The sequence below is a fragment of the Ranitomeya imitator genome, chromosome 5, assembly GCF_032444005.1.
Source record: "Ranitomeya imitator isolate aRanImi1 chromosome 5, aRanImi1.pri, whole genome shotgun sequence".
Taxonomy (NCBI): domain Eukaryota; kingdom Metazoa; phylum Chordata; class Amphibia; order Anura; family Dendrobatidae; genus Ranitomeya; species Ranitomeya imitator.
The window spans coordinates 518,669,101-518,692,624 of NC_091286.1; the positions used below are offsets into that span (position 1 = coordinate 518,669,101).

General features: G+C 43.4%; 2 long non-coding RNA genes across 2 annotated transcripts in view; one reads left to right on the forward strand and one right to left on the reverse strand.

Moving 5' to 3' along the window:
• LOC138680852 (uncharacterized) overlaps positions 1-23,524 on the reverse strand; it is a 440,803-nt gene that overhangs the window by 337,930 nt on the left and 79,349 nt on the right. The gene's annotated exons all lie outside the window — the stretch shown is intronic.
• LOC138680851 (uncharacterized) lies at positions 6,961-21,918 on the forward strand. Its single transcript, XR_011321810.1, has 3 exons — positions 6,961-7,029; positions 7,121-7,183; positions 20,619-21,918. It is a non-coding gene; the product is annotated as an uncharacterized lncRNA (long non-coding RNA).

Below are 23,524 nucleotides of genomic sequence, written 5' to 3' on the forward strand. Positions count from 1 at the left end.
TTGTCAGGGAGACTTACAAAGAAGAAAGTCAGGATCTACAGCAAAGATTAAAATGGGCCACTAATTGTGGTGCAGCATTTTACCAGCCAAAATTGGTTCGGCCTGGTGTAAAGAGTTCTCCTCCCCTCTCATTGACTTTTTGGCATATCCCTCCCCCCATTGGTTGCCTTAACATTATGATTTTCTATAGAAGACATTATTGTTTATATTCTCGCTATGTACTAGTAGAGGGAATAAAACTAGCGACAGTCAATGGAAAATGGAAACCAATGAGAAGATAACAATGATGATGAAGAAAGGTAAGAGTCCAAGATATCTTCAAACACTTCCATTAGGACATAAAAAGTGCGTGCAAGGCAACTTGTTTCAGTAACGTCCTTCCTCAGGCAATGTACAACCGAGAGGTCACCAAACCAGCATTCAATAGTCACAATAATGGTGGGAACAGGAAGCTGAAATGACATCATAGGTCAAAGGTCATTGGAAAGGAAATTTCAATGGCAACATAGGTGAAAGGTTACATAGATCAATGTAGTAAACAAAACAAGGCATCCTAGGAATAAAGCTTACAAATAACATAGTTAGTAAGGCCGAAAAAAGACATTTGTCTATCCAGTTCAGCCTATATTCCATAATAATAAATCCCCAGATCTACGTCCTTCTACAGAACCTAATAATTGTATGATACAATATTGTTCTGCTCCAGGAAGACATCCAGGCCTCTCTTGAACCCCTCGACTGAGTTCGCCATCACCACCTCCTCAGGCAAGCAATTCCAGATTCTCACCGCCCTAACAGTAAAGAATCCTCTTCTATGTTGGTGGAAAAACCTTCTCTCCTCCAGACGCAAAGAATGCCCCCTTGTGCCCGTCACCTTCCTTGGTATAAACAGATCCTCAGCAAGATATTTGTATTGTCCCCTTATATACTTATACATGGTTATTAGATCGCCCCTCAGTCATCTTTTTTCTAGACTAAATAATCCTAATTTCGCTAATCTATCTGGGTATTGTAGTTCTCCCATCCCCTTTATTAATTTTGTTGCCCTCCTTTGTACTCTCTCTAGTTCCATTATATCCTTCCTGAGCACTGGTGCCCAAAACTGGACACAGTACTCCATGTGCGGTCTAACTAGGGATTTGTACAGAGGCAGTATAATGCTCTCATCATGTGTATCCAGACCACTCTTAATGCACCCCATGATCCTGTTTGCCTTGGCAGCTGCTGCCTGGCACTGGCTGCTCCAGGTAAGTTTATCATTAACTAGGATCCCCAAGTCCTTCTTCTAAACTATATGCATCTATAATCCAAAAAACATATCCAAAAGAATAACATTTAATAAATATTAAAGCCAATAATATTCCTGGGATAAGCACAAAGAGGAGTGGATATAGGGGGAATATAAATGTGGTGGAGATGATAAAACTAATAGATGAGGTGTTCGTGAGGTGTTCATGAGGGTGATATGAATTAAATGGTATGAGAAAAAATAATTTTATAAGTTCAGGAGATACAAACAAAAATACTATTTATTATCAGAATTGTTCTTTTTATTTGATATATTTCTAATTATTATGGTGTATTGTACTTGTCTTTTTGTTTGTCTCTCCTGCACTTTGAAATTTGTTTTTATAATTCCATTTGATTAATTTTTATCACTCTCATCAACACCTCATCTATTAGTCTTATCGTCACCACCATACTAGTACTTATATTCCCTCTATGTCCCATCCTCTCTTTCGTCTTCCCAGGATTATATTGACGTATTAATGTTTTATAGATTCTTTTGGATATGTTTTTTATTTACTACATTGATCTATATAACCTTTAACCTATGATGTTAATGCAACTATCTTTTACCACCATTTTTGTATCTATTTAATGCTGTTTGATAACCTATTGGTTGTATACTGGCCTGAAAAAGGCATCAGACCGATGCTGAAACGCGTTGCCCTGTACACAGTTTATGGATTCTAATAAAATTCTTTTAAGATATTTTGGCCTCCTGGTGTAGATCATCTGCACTATGATTTTCCCATTGTTTTTTTTTATGGAACTTCCTACAGTGGATGTGCCTTTGCTGACCCGCTATCATGGAAGCAGCAGCAGTTGCCTTGAAATAAAGTTGTGGTTGGAGGTTGCACATCTCCTATGGGTGAGCATAGTAACCTGAGCAAATGTGTATCCGTGACTGTTCCCCACTTTCTAACAAAAGATTCTGCACTATTGAGCACCCTATGTTTTTTCTCTTGTTTATTTAGATATTTATTGATGACTAGATTGTGGCCCGATTCTAACGCATCGGGTATTCTAGAATATGCATGTCCCCGTAGTATATGGACAATGATGATTCCAGAATTCGCGGCAGACTGTGCCCGTTGCTGATTGGTCGAGGCAACCTTTACGACATCATCGTCGCCATGGCAACCATTATGACATCATCGTCGCTTTGCCCGTTGCTGATTGGTCGAGGCCTGGCTGCCTCGACCAATCAGAGACGCAGGATGTCTACGTCCTTTATGACATCATCGTCGCTGTGCCCGTTGCTGATTGGTCGAGGCCTGGCGGCCTCGACCAATCAGAGACGCGGGATTTCTACATCGATACTGTGCCGGTCTCTGATTGGTCGAGGCCTGGCGGCCTCGACCAATCAGAGAGCCGGGATTTCCAGGACAGACAGACAGACAGAAAGACAGACAGACAGACAGACGGAAAAACCCTTAGGCAATTATATATATAGATAGGGCAAGAAAGGAAATGGGTCATCCTTGCTTTCCATTATTACACAGTGTTTTTCTCATAAGACGGCCATATAGTGCCAAAGCTAATGCCAATGTAATAGTGCAATATACAGCCTACCTAATCTCAGCATATTATTGTACAAATAATATGCAATACTCAAAAGATACTGTCCATAATGCCGAAATATAGTTTCCACATAATAAGATAACTTAATTCTCAAATAATACCAGGTAGAAAATGAATGGAAGCTCTAGGCAATTTCCCAGCTTTTCATACCTAAAAAATTGCCCTGATAGGACCAGCCAGGATTGGATTAGGAGTGAGCACTATAGCAGCAGCCTTGCGTCGTATGCCAATGTGTCACTATTTTTCATAGTATAGTATAGAAAATGTTCAGCACAGCCTAGAGGGGGAGGTACATAGATATAGGTTCCCAAACCTTAAAAAATTAAAAATTTACAACTAGCACACTCCAACAGCTGTGATGCAAAACGGGTAATTTAATATGCATACAGTAATCACAAACGTTTCGGTCTGCAAAGGATCCTCATCAGTGTGCTATAAAAAATAAATAAATGTAATCGTGCATAAACATATAAATGAAAAACAAAATAAAATAAAAAACAGAAGTATATACATCAGAAGAAAGGTCATAAACGGAACTGGGAAAACAACCATACAGTAATTCCAACAACACCATAAGCTCAAAAAGGGGTTACAGAATCGCAGGCAGGTTCATAAACTGTATATAGAGAGACATTATATGGGACCACGGTCACTATGGACGGCAGGCTATATGGGGATGTGCAAGAAGGGTCTTACAAGTAGATATAGAAGGACTACATACCTAAATATAGCGAGAACACTAGAACATCTGCACAAGGAAATCATCTCTATTCAGGAAGAAATTAAGAACATTGAGAGCCAACTTGCATCTACTATATCCGCAGACGAATTCAACGCTCTCAAGAAAAAGATTGACACCAACGTCACTCAGCATCGTCGTGACATTGAACTTAAAAGGAGAACAAAATTCCAGAGAGACCTTGAAGATTACGAACTCAATAGGGTATACGGATGGCAAGACAAGTCTACAATCAAGAAATCATACAGACAGGATGGTTATCGTTCATCCATGGACAACATCCGATTCGGACCCGGAGAGACCAGGAAGAAATCCCAACCCATGTCGTTTTTTAGGCAGGCAGAGGCGACAAGGAAGACGAAGAGGACCAGAAGGGGGATCTGGAGGACACAGAAATATGGACCTTGTACGAGCGATAAGATCGCAGGTGTACAATCGTTAGTTGTTAACATTTCTTCCAAATCCCTAGGAATAGCTGAATATAGTGCCCTACAAAAAGGCCTCTCCTGTTGTCCAAGCTATAAAAATGATACGTTTCAAATGGACATGGATCTACAGAAATTCTATAGGTCACTTAGATTAAAACTACACTTCTCTGAAACTGATTATACAGTCACCCCTACTACACAAATTTCCTCACCAGTAGGTATTACCGCAGCCAGTCTGGGCTTGTGCAACAAAAGCACATATCGGCCTCCCATGGGTTCCCATCCCCTTGAGACATTTATTCAGTTTGTCGACACATCTTTCCAGAAATTATGTCAGGACACAAGCAGAGGTACGATACACTATTCCTCCAATCTCTCCGTATCTGAGAGACAGGCCCTGAGGTCACTACAAAATGAAAAAGACATAATAGTCAAGCCAGCCGATAAGGGTGGAGCCATCGTGGAAATGGATAAACTCCTCTATAGAAACGAGGTATACCGCCAACTTGGGAACACTACTACCTATAAGAAACTTCCCCAGAATCCTTCCAATCTAATTCAGAATACAATTAAGATGACATTAGACGACTTCCAAACTCACAGTATACTTGACATCAAAACACGCGAGTTCCTAACCAAGAAACACCCAATTACCCCAGTCATATACATTCTCCCCAAGATTCTTAAAAACTTACAAAATCCACCAGGTAGACCTATAGTAGCCTCTACCGATTCACTCCTAGCACCCATTTCCATATACCTCGAGAAAATACTTACACCCCTGATTAGGAATACCAGCTCCTTTCTTCTCGATACAGGTGCTTTTCTCGAAACAATCAAAAATATTAACCCGGCACCTCCTGACACTATCTTAGTTTCCTTTGATGTGAAAGACCTGTACACATTGATACCACATACCAAAGGTGTCAGCTCCACCCGCTGGCTTCTTTCCATCCACAACATGAGGCCCAACCCCATAGACTTTTGTTGTGAACTCCTTTCCATTGTATTGACCAACAACTTCTTTTTGTTTGAGGATACTTATTGTCTCCAAATCAAGGGCTCAGCGATGGGTTTGAACATGGCACCTCCATATACCAATGCCTACATGGCCCACCATGAGGACACTCTGATTTATGCTCATGATTCCTTCCGCAGACATGTTATAGCATGGAAAAGATACATAGATGATATCTTCTGCGTTTGGAAAGGTGATCTTGTGTCCCTGAATGTTTTCTTTCAATTCCTTAGAAGCTCCTGGCCAGGACTAGATTTTACAATGACACACGACCATAACAAGATCAACTTCATGGACACACTGGTCATCAAAGATGCCGATGGTAATCTGTCCACCAACCTATACTCAAAACCAACTGACCGCAACAGCTTGTTGCATTATGAGAGTTTCCATCCACGTAATATGAAGAGGTCTATACCCAAATCCCAGCTTCATAGAGTATCCAAAATTGTCTCCGATCCAACACTTAGGGAACAAAGGACTCTTGAAATGAAGTCCAATATCCGTGATAGAGGCTACCCTCCACATATCCTTGACACTCAGAGCAGCTGTACTGCAAGTAGGGACAATTCTGTGACTCACCAAATACCATTTGAACACCAGTATCATCTTTCGGCGTATAGATTGCATAGAACCATTCGCCAGCATTGGCACATTCTCCGGACAGCATACCCTACAATTAACGAATTCCAGCAGCCATTCCTACCCTGTTTTATATGACTACGTAACATCAGAGACAGTCTGGAGTGAGCAGACATTGGCCTTGTACGACCACTTTCCACTCAACGGTTTTTGAGCAACCCTAAAACAGGTACATTTCGTCCCTATCTAAATTGTAACCAGTGTAACGACGGGCTCAAAGGTGACACTATTCATCACCCACATACAGGTAAACGGTACCGTATTGACAATTTTTTCACTTGTGACACTAACTTTGCAGTCTACCTGATCAAGTGCCCTTGTGGCTTATTGTATGTGGGTGAGACCATCCAATCGGTCAAGGACAGAATATCGAAACACGAGTCGACCATCCGGTGTAAAAACCTTCTGCTTCCTATCCCCTCTCACTTTATTGCCAAAGGTCATAATCTGTCTCAATTGAGATTCCAAATTATTGAACAGGTGACACCTCCCCGTCGAGGTGGTGACCTGATCTCTATGCTTAAACGCAGAGAAGCATATTGGATCTACGAACTGAACACTTTGAGTCCTAAAGGTCTCAATAGAGATTATGATATGCAATCGTTTATATGAAGAACATTGATTATTTAGTGTTGCCATTGTATAATTATATATCATCTGTGGATCTCCCGCTGTGATGTGTAGCGCTATAATTTATTATGTCTCTAGCGCAATCTCTTTCCTATTAGTCGCGTGTCATATTACTTAGAACTGTATTTTTAATTGCAATATCATGCAGAAATCAATATGCTGTAAGACACAGAAACTAATATATTGTCTCTCCCCACAGAGCCGTCCGTTTTGACTCCCCTAAGCCCGCATCCTGTGACACTGTCTAGCCACGAGACCTTCATCCTCCTGTGATTCACAGCATCTCACTTTCCTGCCTTGGAACGCATCACCACCTTCTATAGTGTCTGTGGAACACACATCACTCTGCCCCCACCGATCATGTGACACACGCGTCACTTCTGCCCCGCCCCTTCCGGTCTTCACATGCCGGCTCTAGCGTGCACACACTCTCTGCTATATATAGAGATTACGCACGCACATGCTCTCTCCTCTACTTGCAGTGGACACCGCGTATCCGTGCGCCTCTCTCTCTCCCACTGGCCTGGTAAGTTTTCTATACAGCATTACACTGACTTATCTCTAGCAGCTAGCTCTTACTGTACCGCTCCCAGGCAGTTTCTTCTTATTCTTATCATGACATGTTTCCTCCTCCAGACTGACCTGCCGCACAATATTGCTCTCAGTATATCCTTTCAAGTTAACCCATTGTATTCTCAGACTTGGTAGGTAGGTACAGTTCTTTTCTGCACGCATATACTGTAACACATGGGCAGTATGTATCTTCTTATGTTACACTGTTTCTTCCACCTTTAGATGCAAATTAAATAATCCTTACTGGGGTTCTACCACCATATATACCATTCTCGCTATATTTAGGTATGTAGTCCTTCTATATCTACTTGTGAGACCCTTCTTGCACATCCCCATATAGCTCGCCTTCCATAGTGACCATGGTCCCATATAATGTCTGTCTATATACAGTTTATGAACCTGCCTGCGATTCTGTAACCCCTTTTTGAGCTTATGGTGTTGTTGGAATTACTGTATGGTTGTTTTCCCAGTACCGTTTATGACCTTTCTTCTGATGTATATACTTCTGTTTTTTATTTTATTTTGTTTTTCATTTATATGTTTATGCACGATTACATTTATTTATTTTTTGTAGCACACTGATGAAGGTCCTTTGCAGACCGAAATGTTTGTGACTACTGTATGTATATTAAATTACCCCTTTTGCATCACAGCTGTTGGAGTGTGCTAGTTGTAAATTTTTCACTATTTTTCATAGTAACATAGCTATTAAGGTTGAAGGAAGACTTTAAGTTCATCTAGTTCAACCCATAGCCTAACATAACATGCCCTAACATGTTGATCCAGAGTAAGGGAAAAAAAACCATGTGGCAAGAGTAAGCTCCACATTGGGGAAAAAAATTCCTTCCCGACTCCACATACGGCAATCAGACTAGTTTCCTGGATCAACGCCCTATCAAGGAATCTAGTATATATACCCTGTAACATTATATGTTTCAAGAAAGGTATCCAGTCCCCTCTTAAATTTTAGTAACGAATCACTCATTACAACATCATACGGCAGAGAGTTCCATAGTCTCACTGCTCTTACAGTATAGAATCCGCGTCTGTTATTATGCTTAAACCTTCTTTCCTCCAGACGTAGAGGATGCCCCCTTGTCCCTGTCTCAGGTCTATGATTAAAAAGATCATCAGAAAGGTCTTTGCACTGGCCCCTCATATATTTATACATTAAAATAAGATCACCCCTTAGCCTTCGCTTTTCCAAACTAAATAGCCCCAAGTGTAATATCTTGGTATTGCAGACCCCTCAGTCCTCTAATATCCTTGGTCGCTCTTTTCTGCACCCGCTCCAGTTCAGCTATGTCTTTCTTATACACCGGAGACCAGAACTGTACACAGTATTCTAAGTGTGGTTGCACTAGTGACTTGTATAGAGGTAAAATTATGTTCTCCTCATGTGCATCTATGCCTTTTTTGATGCATCCCATTATTTTATTTGCCTTTGTAGCAGCTGCCTGACACTGGCCATTAAATGTGAGTTTGTTGTCCACCCATGCACCCAAGTCTTTTTCATTGACGGTTTTGCTCAGTGTTTTACAATTAAGCACATAACTGCAGCAGCTTTAGTGTACGCTACTGGAGCACATAATTATACATCTTATTACTTCTACCTGAGTGCATGACCTTACATTTATCCCCATTAAAGTTCATTTGCCATGTATCAGCCCACGCTTCTAGTTTACATAAATCCTCTTGTAAAGTTTGGACACTAGGGTTGAGCGAAACGGGTCGAACATTTTCAAAAGTCGCCGACTTTTGGCTAAGTCGGGGTTTCATGAAACCCGATCCGACCCCTGTGCGTGGTCGGCCATGCGGTACGCGACTTTCGCGCCAAAGTCGCGTTTCAATGACGCGAAAAGCGCCATTTCTCAGCCAATGAAGGTAAACGCAGAGTGTGGGCAGCGTGATGACATAGGTCCTGGTCCCCACCATCTTAGAGAAGGGCATTGCAGTGATTGGCTTGCTGTCTGCGACGTCACAGGGGCTATAAAGAGGCGTTCCCGCCGACCGCCATCTTACTGCTGCTGATCTGAGCTTAGGGAGAGGTTGCTGCCGCTTTGTCAGAAGCAGGGATAGCGTTAGGCAGGGTCCATTAACCACAAAACCGCTTGTGCTGCAGCGATTTGCACTGTCCAACACCACCCTCGGTGTGCAGGGACAGTGGAAGTTTTTTTTTTTCCCCTCAGCGCTGTAGCTCATTGGGCTGCCCTAGAAGGCTCCCTGATAGCTGCATTGCTGTGTGTACGCCGCTGTGCAAACCAACTGCTTTTTTCAAAGCACAAATCCTCTTGTTCCTTCCTTTCTGCACAGCTATCTTTTTTGTTTGTCCACACTTTTTATTTCATTTGTGCATCAGTCCACTCCTTATTGCTGCCTGCCATACCTGGCTGAGATTACTGCAGGCAGGGAGATAGTAGCTGCCTGCCATACCTGGCTGAGATTACTGCAGGCAGGGAGATAGTAATTGTAGGACATTCCCTGTTTTTTTTTTTTTTTTTTTTTGGTGGGAGATTAAGATTGGCAATTTGGCATTTCTGCTAGAGTGCCATCCCTGTGTGTGCCATCTCTCTCACATAGTGGGCCATAGAAAGCCTTTTCATTTTTCTGTATTTTTTTTTGTGGGGTGTATAAATTCTCCCTGATAAAAATACAGTGGGAGATTAATATTGGCCTTTGGGCTTGTGTGCCAGTCCTGAGTGTGCCATCTCTCTCACAAATAGTGGGCCATAGAAAGCCTATTTTATTTTTTTTGGGGTTTTATAAATTCTCCCTGAAAAAAGGGAGATTAATATTGGCCTCTGGGCTTGTGTGCCAGTTGTGAGCGTGCCATCTGTGCCAGTCCTGAGCGTGCCATCTCTCTCACAAATAGTGGGCCATAGAAAGCCTATTTAAATATTTTTTTGGTTTTATAAATTCTCCCAGAAAAAAAGGGAGATTAATATTGGCCTCTGGGCTTCTGTGCCAGTCCTGAGCGTGCCATCTGTGCCAGTCCTGAGCGTCCCATCTCTCTCACAAATAGTGGGCCATAGAAAGCCTATTTAATTTTTTTTTTGGTTTTATAAATTCTCCCAGAAAAAAAGGGAGATTAATATTGGCCTCTGGGCTTCTGTGCCAGTCCTGAGCGTGCCATCTGTGCCAGTCCTGAGCGTCCCATCTCTCTCACAAATAGTGGGCCATAGAAAGCCTATTTAATTTTTTTTTTGGTTTTATAAATTTTCCCTGAAAAAAGGGAGATTAATATTGGCCTCTGGGCTTGTGTGCCAGTTGTGAGCGTGCCATCTGTGCCAGTCCTGAGCGTGCCATCTCTCTCACAAATAGTGGGCCATAGAAAGCCTATTTAATTTTTTTTTTGGTTTTATAAATTCTCCCAGAAAAAAAGGGAGATTAATATTGGCCTCTGGGCTTCTGTGCCAGTCCTGAGCGTGCCATCTGTGCCAGTCCTGAGCGTCCCATCTCTCTCACAAATAGTGGGCCATAGAAAGCCTATTTTTTTTTGGGGGGGGGTTTTAGAAATTCTCCCTGGAAAAAAAAAGGGAGATTAATATTGCCCTTTGGGCTTGTGTGCCAGTACTAAGCGTTCCATCTCTCTCTCTCTCTCTTAGTCAGTGGGCCATAGAACGCCTATTTTTGGTTTTATTTGTTTTCTAAATTCTCCCTGCAAAAAATCATTTTATTTTATTTGGTTTCTAAATTCTTCCTGATAAAATCATATTTTTTTTATTATTTTTTTTTCTAAAGTCTCCCTGAAAAAAAAAAAAAAAAAAAAAAAAAAACAGTGGGAGATTAATATTGGCCTTTCTGCTTGTGTGCCAGTCTTGACTCCTGGGTGCGTCATCTCTCAGTCAGTGGGCCATAGAACGCCTATTTTTGGTTTTATTTGTTTTCTAAATTCTCCCTGAAAAAATCATTTTATTTTATTTGGTTTCTAAATTCTTCCTGATAAAATCATATTTTTTTTATTATTTTTTTTTCTAAAGTCTCCCTGAAAAAAAAAAAAAAAAACAACCAAAAAAAACAGTGGGAGATTAATATTGGCCTTTCTGCTTGTGTGCCAGTCTTGACTCCTGGGTGTGCCATCTCTCTCTCTCTCTCTCTCTCTCTCTCTCTCTCTCTCCAATTGTGGTCCATAGAAAGCCTATATTTTTTTTCCTTGATTTGGGTTCCAAAATCTACCAGAGAAAATAACTACATCAATCATTGGTAGAAAAATATTGGCCTCTGGGCTTGTGTGCCACTTCTGATTCCTGTGTGCGTCATCTCTCAGTCAGTGGGCCATAGAACGCCTATTTTTGTTTTTATTTGTTTTATAAATTCTCCCTGAAAAAATCATTTTATTTTATTTGGTTTCTAAATTCTTCCTGATAAAATCATATTTTTTTTATTATTTTTTTTTCTAAAGTCTCCCTGAAAAAAAAAAAAAAAAAACAGTGGGAGATTAATATTGGCCTTTCTGCTTGTGTGCCAGTCTTGACTCCTGGGTGCGTCATCTCTCAGTCAGTGGGCCATAGAACGCCTATTTTTGTTTTTATTTGTTTTGTAAATTCTCCCTGAAAAAATCATTTTATTTTATTTGGTTTCTAAATTCTTCCTGATAAAATCATATTTTTTTTATTATTTTTTTTTCTAAAGTCTCCCTGAAAAAAAAAAAAAAAAAAAAAAAAACAGTGGGAGATTAATATTGGCCTTTCTGCTTGTGTGCCAGTCTTGACTCCTGGGTGCGTCATCTCTCAGTCAGTGGGCCATAGAACGCCTATTTTTGGTTTTATTTGTTTTCTAAATTCTCCCTGAAAAAATCATTTTATTTTATTTGGTTTCTAAATTCTTCCTGATAAAATCATATTTTTTTTATTATTTTTTTTTCTAAAGTCTCCCTGAAAAAAAAAAAAAAAAACAACCAAAAAAAACAGTGGGAGATTAATATTGGCCTTTCTGCTTGTGTGCCAGTCTTGACTCCTGGGTGTGCCATCTCTCTCTCTCTCTCTCTCTCTCTCTCTCTCTCTCTCTCCAATTGTGGTCCATAGAAAGCCTATATTTTTTTTCCTTGATTTGGGTTCCAAAATCTACCAGAGAAAATAACTACATCAATCATTGGTAGAAAAATATTGGCCTCTGGGCTTGTGTGCCACTCCTGATTCCTGTGTGCGTCATCTCTCAGTCAGTGGGCCATAGAACGCCTATTTTTGTTTTTATTTGTTTTATAAATTCTCCCTGAAAAAATCATTTTATTTTATTTGGTTTCTAAATTCTTCCTGATAAAATCATATTTTTTTTATTATTTTTTTTTCTAAAGTCTCCCTGACAAAAAAAAAAAAAAAAAAAAAAACAGTGGGAGATTAATATTGGCCTTTCTGCTTGTGTGCCAGTCTTGACTCCTGGGTGTGCCATCTCTCTCTCTCTCTCTCTCTCTCTCTCTCTCTCTCTCTCCAATTGTGGTCCATAGAAAGCCTATATTTTTTTTCCTTGATTTGGGTTCCAAAATCTACCAGAGAAAATAACTCCATCAATCATTGGTAGAAAAATATTGGCCTCTGGGCTTGTGTGCCACTCCTGATTCCTGTGTGCGTCATCTCTCACTCAGTGGCCCATAGAAAGCATATAGTTTGTTACATTTGTTTTCTAAATTCTCCCTGCAAAAATCAAATTTCTTTTTTTTTTGGGGGGGTTTCTAAAGTGTTCCTGAAAAAAATAAAAATAAAAAACAAATAATAGTGTGACATTAATATTAACATTTGTGCTTCAGTGACAGTCCTGCGTGTGGGGCATCTCTCTAATTTGCAGCCACCAAAAAAAGAGTGTGTAACATTGTGCCTGATTTTCGCGGTGGTCTCACCAACCTGTAAAGGGGTAGCTAAATCATACTGAAGTTATAGCTCACCGTGTAAGTTGTGTGACTGCAACAAATAACGTTAGTTTGGTTACGTTTTTAAAACAATGAGGAAGTCTAGTGGAAGAGGTCGTGGCCGGGGGCGTTCATTGTCAGCTGGTAATGAGGGTAGTGGTAGTGGTGGAGCATCAGGTGGTCGTGGGGAAAAAAATATTGCACCTAAGTCTGGAGCTGTGGAGCCAGGTTCGTCGTCCGGCTACACAAGGCCTCGAACGCTCCCTTTTCTGGGATTAGGAAAACCGCTTTTAAAGCCGGAGCAGCAAGAGCAAGTTTTGGCTTATCTTGCTGACTCAGCCTCTAGCTCTTTTGCCTCCTCTCGTGAAACTGGTAAAAGTAAAAGCAGCGCGTCGTTAGTGGATGTTCACGGTCAGGGACAAGTCACTTCCTTGTCCTCTTCAGCAAAAACAACAACAGAGAAGAATGCAGCAGGCGACACAACGGGTTACTCCATGGAGCTCTTTACACATACCGTCCCTGGCTTAGAAAGTGAAGCAGTTAACAGTCCATGCCCATTACAAATTGAATCTGACATGGAGTGCAGTGACGCACAGCCACAGCCAGACTACTATGCTGGTCCTTTGACTCAGACCACAACATTGCCCTCGCAGGGTGCTGATCAAGAATCAGACCCTGATGAGACTATGTTGCCCCATCACGAACGCTATACCACCGAACGACACGGTGACACAGACGAAGTTGCGCAGGAGGTACAAGAAGAGTTATTAGATGACCCAGTTCTTGACCCCGATTGGCAGCCATTGGGGGAACAGGGTGCAGGCGGCAGCAGTTCTGAAGCAGAGGAGGAGGAGGGGCCGCAGCAGGCATCAACATCGCCACAGGTTCCATCTGCCGGGCCCGTATCTTGCCCAAAACGCGTGGCAAAGCCAAAACCTGGTGGAGGACAGCGTGGCCATCCGGTTAAAGCTCAGTCTGCAATGCCTGAAAAGGTATCCGATGCTAGAAAGAGTGCAGTCTGGCATTTTTTTAAACAACATCCAATTGATCAGCGCAAAGTCATCTGTCAAAAATGTTCTACTTCCTTAAGCAGAGGTCAGAATCTGAAAAGTCTCAATACTAGTTGCATGCATAGACATTTAACCACCATGCATTTGAAAGCTTGGACTAACTACCAAACGTCCCTTAAGGTTGTTGCACCCTCGGCCAATGAAGCTAGTCATCAACGCAACATCCCTTCCGGCAGTGTAGGACCACCATTTAGCGCACCACCTGCTGTATCTGTGCAGGTATCTTTGCCAGGCCAAAGCAGTCAGGGTCAGGGAATCACCAGTTTCGTAGTAGGAAACACTGCATCTAGGGCACCGGCGGCAACAATACCATCTCCCACCGTCTCTCAGTCTGCCATGTCCACCGGCACCCCCGCTAGTTCCACGATCTCCATCTCTCCAGTCCAGCTCACCCTACATGAGACTATGGTTAGAAAAAGGAAGTACTTAGCCTCGCATCCGCGTACACAGGGTTTGAACGCCCACATAGCTAGACTAATCTCGTTAGAGATGATGCCCTACCGGTTAGTTGAAAGCGAAGCTTTCAAAGACCTGATGGACTACGCTGTACCACGCTACGAGCTACCCAGTCGACACTTTTTTTCCAGAAAAGCCATCCCAGCCCTCCACCAGCATGTTAAAGAGCGCATCGTCCATGCACTCAGGCAATCTGTGAGCACAAAGGTGCACCTGACAACAGATGCATGGACCAGTAGGCATGGCCAGGGACGTTACGTGTCCATCACGGCACACTGGGTAAATGTGGTGGATTCAGGGTCCACAGGGGACAGCAAGTTTGGGACAGTTCTGCCTAGCCCACGGTCTAGTAAACAGTTGTCTGTAGCCGTTCGCACCCCCTCCTCCTCCTCCTCCTCCTCGTCCTCCTGCAGAAGCAAGAGCTCGTCCACAGACCGCAGTCGCACAAACACTCCATCCGCACCTGCCACTGTTGCACACCAGGTCTCCCATTATGGGGCAGCTACTGGCATACGTCAGCAGGCTGTATTGGCTATGAAGTGTTTGGGCGACAATAGACACACCGCGGAAGTTCTGTCCGAGTTCTTGCAGCAAGAAACGCAGTCGTGGCTGGGCACTGTAGATCTTGAGGCAGGCAAGGTAGTGAGTGATAACGGAAGGAATTTCATGGCTGCCATCTCCCTTTCCCAACTGAAACACATTCCTTGCCTGGCTCACACCTTAAACCTGGTGGTGCAGTGCTTCCTGAAAAGTTATCCGGGGTTATCCGACCTGCTCCTCAAAGTGCGTGGACTTTGCGCACATATCCGCCGTTCGCCTGTACACTCCAGCCGTATGCAGACCTATCAGCGTTCTTTGAACCTTCCCCAGCATCGCCTAATCATAGACGTTGCAACAAGGTGGAACTCAACACTGCACATGCTTCAGAGACTGTGCGAACAGAGGCGGGCTGTTATGTTTTTGTGGGAGGATACACATACACGGGCAGGCAGTAGGATGGCAGACATGGAGTTGTCAGGTGTGCAGTGGTCGAAGATTCAAGACATGTGTCAAGTCCTTCAGTGTTTTGAGGAATGCACACGGCTGGTTAGTGCAGACAACGCCATAATAAGCATGAGCATCCCCCTAATGCGTCTGCTGATGCAAAGTTTGACGCACATAAAGGATCAGGCGTCTGCACCAGAGGAAGAGGAAAGCCTTGATGACAGTCAGCGATTGTCTGGTCAGGGCAGTGTACATGACGAGGTACCGGGCGAAGAGGAGGTGGAGGATGAGGAGGATGATGGGGATGAGTATATTTTTAATGAGGAAGCTTTCCCGGGGGCACGGGAAATTGGTGGCGTGGCAAGGCCGGGTTCTGGTTTTTTGAGGGACACAAGTGACGTAGATTTGCCTGCAACTGCCCCTCAACCAAGCACAACCGCAGATTTGACAACGGGAACTTTGGCCCACATGGCGGATTATGCCTTGCGTATCCTCAAAAGGGACACACGCATTACAAAAATGATGAACGATGACGATTACTGGTTGGCCTGCCTCCTTGATCCTCGCTATAAAGGCAAATTGCAAAATATTATGCCACATGAGAACTTGGAACTAATATTAGCAACAAAACAATCAACTCTTGTTGACCGTTTGCTTCTGGCATTCCCTGCACACAGCGCCCGTGATCGTTCTCACACGAGCTCCAGGGGCCAGCAGACCAGAGGTGTTAGAGGGGCAGAAATCAGAAGTGGCGTTGGCCAGAGGGGTTTTCTGACCAGGTTGTGGAGTGATTTTTCTAGGACCGCAGACAGGACAGGTACTGCAGCATCAATTCAAAGTGACAGGAGACAACATTTGTCCAGTATGGTTACAAACTATTTTTCATCCCTTATCGACGTTCTCCCTCAACCGTCATTCCCATTTGATTACTGGGCATCCAAATTAGACACCTGGCCAGAATTGGCAGAATATGCATTGCAGGAGCTTGCTTGCCCGGCAGCTAGTGTCCTATCAGAAAGAGTATTCAGTGCTGCAGGTTCAATACTAACAGAAAAAAGGACTCGTCTGTCTACCCAAAATGTAGATGATCTAACCTTCATTAAAATGAACCACAACTGGATTTCAAAATCTTTTGCCCCACCCTGCCCGGCTGACACCTAGCTTTCCTATGAAAAGGTCTTGCCTGTGGACTATTCTGAATGACTTTTCCAATCTCGTAATTTTCTTCACCTGATTGTCCAGCATACGACATGTTTCCACCTCACGAAATGGCCAAACTCCCCACACGGGGTCGTGCTATCGCCACTTTGCGCTTGGACCCTTGAGAGTGCTGTTTGTCTGAAGAGGTGGGTGAGCCCGCTTTTGGTCGACGGCACTGCCACTGGGTCCCTCATAGTACAATAAAGTGTCTCTGGCGGTGGTGGTGCGCACCCAACGTCAGACTCACCGTTGTAATATGAGGGGCCCTGTGCCTGTACCGCCGGCCACAAGCCAGTTCCCCCCCCCCCCAGCTCAAACAGTGCTCTACCACTAGCAAAATTATCTCTCACAGCTTCACCAATGTGTAGTCTAGGCGCTGACATCCTTCAATGACTGGCACTGACAATACCATTGTTTTGACATTTTTGTTATGTTAGGCCTTCGAAGCCTGTCTGCGGTCACTCCTTCCACTAGACTTCCACTGACCAGACCACTGCTGCCCGTGTACCCCTGGAACCAATTTAAAATTGCCTACAGCCATGTGTGATTATTTTAGGCCGTCGATGCCTGTCTGCGGTCACTCCTTCCACTAGGCCTCCACTGACCACACCACTGCTGCCCGTGTAACCCTGGAACCAATTTAAAATTGCCTACAGCCATGTGTTATTATTTTAGGCCTTCGATGCCTGTCTGCGGTCACTCCTTCCACTAGGCCTCCACTGACCACACCACTGCTGCCCGTGTAACCCTGGAACCAATTTAAAATTGCCTACAGCCATGTGTTATTATTTTAGGCCTTCGATGCCTGTCTGCGGTCACTCCTTCCACTAGGCCTCCACTGACCACACCACTGCTGCCCGTGTAACCCTGGAACCAATTTAAAATTGCCTACAGCCAGCCCAATTTTTTTATTTTAGGCCTTCGATGCCTGTCTGCGGTACATTCTTTCAACTACTACTACACTGACCAGGGCACTGCTGCCCAAGTACCCCTGGAACCAATTTAAAATTGCCTACAGCCATGTGTTAATATTTTAGGCCTTCGATGCCTGTCTGCGGTCACTCCTTCCACTAGGCCTCCACTGACCACACCACTGCTGCCCGTGTAACCCTGGAACCAATTTAAAATTGCCTACAGCCATGTGTTATTATTTTAGGCCTTCGATGCCTGTCTGCGGTCACTCCTTCCACTAGGCCTCCACTGACCTGTCTACTGCGGCCCGTGTACCCCTTGAACCAACCTAATAAAATATTTAAAAAATTAATTTGATTATAAAAAATAAGATCGTGTTGAGATCTCAAATGCAGACATTTTAACATTAAAAACAAACACACAACAAAAATCTGGAACTGTACTAAAAAGGTCCACCAGCTACAATTACTTTCTCCTGCAAGAAGTTAACTGAAAGGTTTTTTTGGAGTTGTTAACACAGATATGGCATCCACCGAGTGTTGTCCTGTCGCGTCTCCTTTAAATTATTTCCAATAAGATGTTAAACTATTAATTTAATAAAATCAATAATTAAAAAAATAATTGAGTAAGTCAAAAGCACATTGCAAATAAACATTAATTACAAATCAAGAAGCATGGCGCGTCCGAGGGTGAGTAGATACCGAATAAGAATATAATCACCCTCGGGCGCGCAATGCTTATTTACAACAGCCTTCCTTCCTAAGAATCAGCCCTTCCGTGGTGTAGAGAGAGGTTGTTGTTACACTCCAAGGTGTTCCCCAGGTTGCCTTTCCTGAGCTTCGATCTTCCGGCTCTCGTTTACTAGCTGTTGGAAACTACGCTGCATTAGGCCTACAAATTGTGTATGGGTGAAACAGTGGCGCATCTGCGGTCCCTCCTTCCACTAGGCCTCCACTGACCTGTCTACTGCTGCCCGTGTACCCCTTGAACCAACATCTTAAAATAAAAAAATAATTATTTTGATTATAAAAAATAAGATCGTGTTGAGATCTCAAATGCAGACATTTTAACATTAAAAACAAACACACAACAAAAATCTGGAACTGTACTAAAAAGGTCCACCAGCTACAATTACTTTCTCCTGCAAGAAGTTAACTGAAAGGTTTTTTTGGAGTTGTTAACACAGATATGGCATCCACCGAGTGTTGTCCTGTCGCGTCTCCTTTAAATTATTTCCAATAAGATGTTAAACTATTAATTTAATAAAATCAATAATTAAAAAAATAATTGAGTAAGTCAAAAGCACATTGCAAATAAACATTAATTACAAATCAAGAAGCATGGCGCGTCCGAGGGTGAGTAGATACCGAATAAGAATATAATCACCCTCGGGCGCGCAATGCTTATTTACAACAGCCTTCCTTCCTAAGAATCAGCCCTTCCGTGGTGTAGAGAGAGGTTGTTGTTACACTCCAAGGTGTTCCCCAGGTTGCCTTTCCTGAGCTTCGATCTTCATGCTCTCGTTTAGTAGGTGTCGGAAAGTAGGCTGCATTAGGCCTAAAAAATGGGGAATGGGGTGGAGAGAGATGGTGTGTTACACTCCAAGGTGTTCTCCAGGTTTCCTCGCCATTGCTTCGATCTTCCGACTCTCGTTTAGTAGTTGTAGAAAACTACACTGCATTAGGCCTACAAAATGGGTATCGGGTGGAGAGAGATGGTGTGTTACACTCCAAGGTGTTCCCCAGGTTTCCTTGCCATTGCTTCGGTCTTCCGACTCTCGTTTAGTAGTTGTAGAAAAGTACACAGCATTAGGCCTACAAAATGGGTATGGGGTGGAGAGAGATGGTGTGTTACACTCCAAGGTGTTCCCCAGGTTGCCTTTCCTGAGCTTCTATCTTCAGGCTCTCATTAAATTGTGGTTAAATGGAACAACTGCATTTGGCGTACTAGTTGGTTTGGGGCCTACTATCGGTGTCTGCCACTCCTTGCTGTTCTCCTGGTTTCCTGTCCTGAAATTCCATTTTCAGCCTCTCGTTAAGTAGTTGTTAATGTTAGACTGCATTTGGCCTACTAGTTGGGTTGGGGCCTACTATCGGTGTCTGCCACTCCTTGCTGTTCTCCTCCACTGAACAAAGCTGTGCCGCCTGTTTACTACGGTTGCCAATTTTGAACTGCATTTCGACTACTTACTGATTTGGCCCTACTCTCTGTGTCAGCCTCTCATTCCAGTTGTCCTCCACTGCAATGCCCCCTGGTTATTCCTGTGTTACCAATTTTGAACTGCATTTAGCCCACTTTCTTCTTTGGGCCTATATCTGTGTTTCCACTTCATCGTGCCCATTGCCCAGCCAGTGATAGATGAGTCTGCTGGTACATTGACCCATAACGCAACATTCCCCGTGCACGCTACACAACAACATTGTGACCCTGCTGAAAGTCAGGTTGCTCTTCCCGCATACCATACCACCTTACACGGGGACAAAGAGGAAGGTGCAGATGAAAGTGCAGGTTCCTTCATCAGGTGGGGGGAGGAATACTAGTTGGCGACGTCACTGGCACAGGGCCTCTCATAGTACGCAAAAGTGTTGCTGCCGGTGGGAGGCGCCCCCGCCGTGCAAACACACCGCTGTACTTTGAGGGGCCCTGTGCCAGTGCCAATGCCAACGAGTGGGCCCCCCCTGCTTGCTCAGGATCACAGCACTTGCAAAGTTGAAATACTTACCTCTCCCTGCTCCACTGCCGTGACGTGGTCCAGATTTACTGGGCCCACTAATTACTTGAACCAGCCCTACCCCCCACAACTTTAGCCAAATGACCCCCAATTTCAAATGCCTTCCAATTATTTTAAGGTAAATTACGCTTGACAAGCTTCATTAAGAAGAATGGATGGTTTTGACATTAAAATGGGCACTCTAGGTGTTTTCCTGGCCCCCACTCACTGCCGACTATGCTGCCCCATTGACTTGCATTGGGTTTCGTGTTTCGGTCGATCCCGACTTTACGTCATAATCGGCCGATTTCACTCGACCCGACTTTGGACATAGTCGGGTTTCGCAAAACCCGGCTCGACTCTAAAAAGGTCAAGGTCGCTCAACTCTATTGGACACACCTTCTCATTTAAAGATTTTTCTGTATTTTCATGACTATGAAAATTGTACAGTCACACTGAAGGCATCAAAACTATTAACTAGCACATGTGGAATTATATACTTAACAAAAAAGTGTGAAACAACTGAAATTATGTCTTATATTCTAGGTTCTTCACAGTAGCCATCATTTGCATGGATGACTGCTTTGCACACTCTCTGCATTCTTTTGATGAGCTTCAAGAGGTAGTCACCGGGAATGGTCTTCCAACAATCTTGAAGGAGTTCCCAGAGATGCTTAGCACTTGTTGGCCCTTTTGCCTTCACTCTGCTGTCCAGCTCACCCCAAACCATCTCGATTGGGTTCAGGTCTGGTGACTGTGGAAGCCAGGTCATCTGGCGTAGCACCCCATCACTCTCCTTCTTTGTCAAATAGCCCTTACACTGCTTGAAGGTGTGTTACTGTGAGGTACATGTGGTGTCAACATGCTCAGTACAGCCCTAGATGAATTCATTGAGGGGCTTAGTGGATAAAATGTGGTCATATAAGGGGGTTTCTGCTGTTTTGGCATAACAGGAGCTTTGCCAATGTGACATCGCACCCTTCCAACAACATTTGAACTCCATTATGGTCCTTCTTCCATTCTGAGCTTTGCATTGTGTCTCAAAAGTACTTTTTAACCACATGTGAGGTATCAGTGTACTCAGGAGAAATTTCACAACAAATTTGGAGGTCTATTTTCTCCTCCTATCCATGTGAAAAAAAAATGGGGCTAAAACAACATTTTTGAAGGAAAAATAATTTTTTTTGTCATTTTCACAGTTCAATGTTGTAAAATTCTGTGAAGCACCTACAAGATCAAGTTGCTTACTACACATCTATAAAAATTTGTTGCAGGGGTCTAGTTTCCAAAATGGGGTAATTTATGGGGTGTTTCCACTGTCTAGGCACATCAGGGGCTCTCCCAACATGATACACGTAGAACATTCCATCAAAGCTTGTGTTCCAAGACGTCACTCCTTCCTTTCCAAGCCCTGCCGTGCACCCCAAACAGTTCTTTTCCCCCACATTTTGTTTATCAACATACTTAGGAGAAATTGCACAACACATTTTGGGTTTCATTTTGTCCTGTTACTCTTGTGAAAATAGAAAAAAAACTGGGGTTAAAAGAACATTTTTGTGGAAAAAAATTAGATTTGTTTTATTTTCACGTCTCTCTGTTATAAACTTCTGTGAAGCACCTGGGGGTTCAAAGTGTCCACTACACATCTACATGAGGTCCTTGAAAGGTGTAATTTAAAAAATGGTGAAATGTTGTGGGAGGTTTACACTGTTTAGGCACATCAGGGTCTCTCCATATCCAACAGGGCTAACTATTGCAGCCAATTTTAAATTCATAAAGTCAAATGGAGCTCCTTCCCTTCCGAGCAGTTTTCCCCACATATGGGGTATCGGCGTACTTAAGAGAAACTGCACTACAAATTTTAGGGTCAATTATTTTTCTTTAACCCTTGAGAAAATAAAAAGATTGGGCTAACAGAACATTTCTGTGGGAAAATTTTGATTTGTTACTTTCATAGCTCTACAATTTATACTTCTGTGCAGCATTTGGGAGTTCAAGCTTCTCACCACACATCTAGATACATTCCTTGAGGGGTCTAGTTTCCAAAATGTGGTCAGTTGTGAGTGATTTCCACTATCCAGGCACATCAGGGGCTCTCCAAATGCGACTTGGTGTCCGCTAATGATTCCAGTCAGTTTTGCACTCCAATAGTCAAATGGTGCTCCTTCCCTTATGATCCCTGCAATGCAAGGTAAGATTTTAGTATTAGAGGTTTGGACTATCCTAAGCTTTTTTTTCTTTCAATCAAAAATGATGTTTACCATGTACCTGTCATGGATGTGGTTTGTGGAACCTCTGTGCCTCTGACCACAGAGAGCCTGAAGGGGTGTGACTAAATGAGCACTGGACTGTTAGAGCCTCTGATGGTGAGGTTAGACTTGGCTCCCGATGAACGCCAGGTGCAACTCCAGGACAGACCAATGGACGCTCGGAAGCTGGACCCAGAAAGACAGACTGGATGGTGCAGCAGGCAGAGTTTGAATCAGAGTGCAGCAAGCAGGATCTGCACCAGAGTGCAGCAAGGACTGGTACGCTACGTTACATAACTTAGACTGCAGAACAGGAAGGTTGCTCAGGCACCTCCCAAGTGGGGAGGAAGCAATATATACATAAAGCCCCACAGCCATTGGCTGGGGAGGAAATAGCAAGTGCACATGCTGACGCTTTAAAAGGGCGAGAGCGCATGCATGCATGGTCTAAGCACTTGGCTGGATGCCCAGCTGGAAGCTCTACTGGAAGCATGCATAGCATGGGCAAGGGAAGCACTCGTGTGAGTGAAGTGACACGCCAGAGATCCTGCCTGTCGGAGCAGAGATCCAGCATGGTGCTAACAGTAACCATTTTTATTTAAGTGCACTATTGCATTAACTTTTTTACTTACAGCAAGGTATTTATTTATTTTGTTTCTTTCTTGGGTTTTGTCTGTTTTTCGGCCAGTGTGAACATTCTCCTATTTTGCATGCATACCAGCTTGACTCCAATTTATTTAGTTTGGTTTAGCTTCAGGTTTCTGCATTTAGTGCAGGTAAGGGTGTGGCTCCCCTTCATATAAGCTGGTTATCACATTTAGTCCAGGGTCACATTTGTGAGTGTGATGCGAGAAACTCACATGAGTCTCTCGTATCAATACCCGGCACTGCCATCAGCACTCAGACCGGAGCGTTCAGCTGCATATAAATGCATGCAGCCGCATGCTCTGGTCTCGAGTGCCAGCGGCAGTGCTGGGTATTGATGCAAGAGACTCGTGCGAGTTTCTCTCAACACACTCGCAAGTGTGACCCCGGCCTTAAAAAGCTGCTCACTAGCTGTGTGTCCATATTTGGGACCCAGTCCTGATCAGCCTTTATTCACAGAGGGCATAAATATAATGCAGGGTAAGGTTTTAATATTAAAGATTAGGACCATCCTGAACTTGGGTACACCTTGACATTGGGGTATAGCTTTTAGGATTT